Source organism: Montipora foliosa, chromosome 5 (genome assembly GCF_036669935.1).
Source record: "Montipora foliosa isolate CH-2021 chromosome 5, ASM3666993v2, whole genome shotgun sequence".
Classification (NCBI taxonomy): domain Eukaryota; kingdom Metazoa; phylum Cnidaria; class Anthozoa; order Scleractinia; family Acroporidae; genus Montipora; species Montipora foliosa.
This window is the reverse complement of record NC_090873.1, coordinates 41,175,239-41,177,738: the sequence shown is the minus strand read 5'-3', so window position 1 is coordinate 41,177,738 and position 2,500 is coordinate 41,175,239. Positions and strand designations below refer to the sequence as shown.

Sequence of the window (2,500 nt, the reverse complement as noted above, 5' to 3'; positions counted from 1 at the left end):
TGGATTCATGCTGAGTGTGACATGCTTAGTTAGGTATTTCCTATGTTGCAGTTTGGGCATTTCTGTTACCCCGGATTTTCTGGAGATCATTCACCATTTGTGCAAGCTAGGTGGAGGCGAGCATTGAGCGTCAAATTATTTTTTCTTTATCTCTGCATTTCCATTGTCTATAGATTGTTTATTCTTCATATTGGACGATTCCAGTTTAAAAGAATATTAACGCTGTCTTTACAATTCCAAACGACATTCTTGTTCTCAACTCATAGGAACCATTATAGTCTTGTTTCACTATTCATGGATACATTTTTAATAACTGCTAGAAAAACTCATAACCTTACAGAACTGAAAGAGATTAATAGTTTAAACTTAAAGGCAGCATTGTTTTGTAGGGATCCAAATAATTATCTCGTCTCCTTACCAGTTTCCAGCGAAAAAATAAAAAAAGGATTTCCAAATTTGTTTTTACCCCAAATCAATTTGCGTTTATGTTGAAAGGAACATTTCATTTTAAGGCTTAGAAAATAAACTTTCATGTTAAAAACAATGTAACTTGACCTTAAAAGGTCGCGAGTTTTTGAGTACCCATAAAACAAGCACATTTCCCAAAAAATCTCGAAAAATGGTTTTACCTGTTTTTTGGTCTACAAGGCGTTCGCGAAGAATATTTTCCTAAAGGCGAAAACGAGTTTTTATGTACAAAGAAATTGAGAGAATGGAACGTAAAAAAAGTATTCATACATTCTTGAAGTACTGTAAGTGGAGCCCACCCTTGTCATCTAAAATGATGGTGAGCTTTGTTTTCAACGATCGATCCCACATCATCCAATAGCAAATTAATTTCGCTCAGTGTAAAATCCTTGTCTTTTATTCACAATTTACATCCACTGTTCGTGTGAGTTTTTAAATACACCTTGACTTCCCCGCTTTTGTTTAATACGGGATGCATATTTAGAAAGCGGAAAGCTGGAAAGAGAGGGGAAGCCTGGAGTGACTATTCCGTCATTCCATTCCATAATATAGAACTTAATTCCAGGCTACTTTTCAAGAATATGTATCACAAAACTCTCTCCCCCTCCCCCCCCCCCCCTACTAAAATCAGTACTTCTTGAACAGTTATGTAGGAAGACCAAGTTATTCTAAAAGTGGTTTATGTATCCCACACTCATTCTAATTTCCTTTACTGTCATGATAGATCCAAATTGATGGAAACGCTAAAAGGCCTGGGTATCACCTCATAAATGGAAAAATACTGACGCTGAACGTAATATTTGACGGGAAATAAATTGTGGAATATGGCAACAATAAATGAAATATTGAGTTTGGATGAGAAGCACTTCACCTTGCTGCGTGAAGATCTTTTCTCCTTTTTTTCATTCAATACTGGTTTCCTTTTTAGTCTTTATTTGTAGTCATTACTGCTGATATTCGCTGAGCACTTCCCCTTGGGAGTGTATGTTATTGTTGCTCTAGAAACGACGACTATACTTCAACCACATCACCTGTATGCGACTGGTTAAATTAAAAACAAAAGAAAAAAAGACAAGCGAATTGGAAGCGACAAGACTACGAGACAAAAAATATCTATATATATTTTTGAAGTACTGTAATTTGGCTCCACACCTGTCAACAGAATCTAATTAGCATAACTGTCTCGTGTCGCGTTGCCAACTTTCATATATTGTATCGTTTTGCGACTCGTTTTGTGGAAATATGGGGGTAGCAGACAAAACCTGGCAAAACTCTCTGGCAGCCTCTCTGGCTCTCTTTCTGGCTCGCGTTTCTGGCCTCATTTTTGCCCTCACTGTCTCAAATGTTTGGGAATTATAAGGTAGAAAAAAGCATTCAAAAGAAGAAGAAGATAAGTGACATAGGGGTAAATATAATTATATCAGACGAACCCTTATGCAATTTCATCATACAGAGCGTGTACACGTATTTTTGTCAGGTTGTTGTTCTTTATTCTTGAGTTTAGCAGAATCGTCTTGGTGGCCTTTAACCGCTCTGTAAATCTTTAATAACCTTGCCGAGAACTTGTTTAAACCCCTATAGAGCTATTTGTCATATAGTTCTCCGCCATGTAATGCCCTGTTTTTGCCGCCATATTGAATTAATTTAACAACGAGGCCATCAGCCCGTATTCGATCAAGATGGAAAGTGATGTGGATTGCATGTGATTCCTTTGCAATTAATTAAAATCGACTTCAATCAATTCAATCCTGAGAGCAAATTTCCATATTTTCAACGAAGAGCCTATATTAGTTGTACCGATCTGTTTTCAGAAGCAGATAGCCGTGCAGGTTTCCATTCTGAGGAGGAGGTTCTTCTTCACAGGAGTGTGTGAGTACTCTAATCGATTTTAAAGATTTCTATCTCAGTGTACAAAACTTACAAAAAACCCTGTGAACCAAAAGGTTGCGACCTATTTAAAGTTGTTGGTACAACGTAAGATGTACTGTTGCACTCCATTTCGCAGTTGCGTAACATCTTAGAAGTACAATTT

The 2,500-nt window shown here is 37.0% G+C and overlaps 1 long non-coding RNA gene across 1 annotated transcript in view; it reads left to right on the top strand.

Annotated features, from left to right (window-relative positions):
* The first annotated feature begins 1,770 nt into the window (after positions 1 to 1,770).
* Positions 1,771 to 2,500, top strand: part of LOC138004208 (uncharacterized) — a 6,752-nt gene continuing 6,022 nt past the window's right edge. The window contains exons 1-2 of the long non-coding RNA XR_011123771.1: positions 1,771 to 1,873; positions 2,280 to 2,337. This is a non-coding gene — a long non-coding RNA (uncharacterized lncRNA). The remainder of the gene's footprint in view (positions 1,874 to 2,279; positions 2,338 to 2,500) is intronic.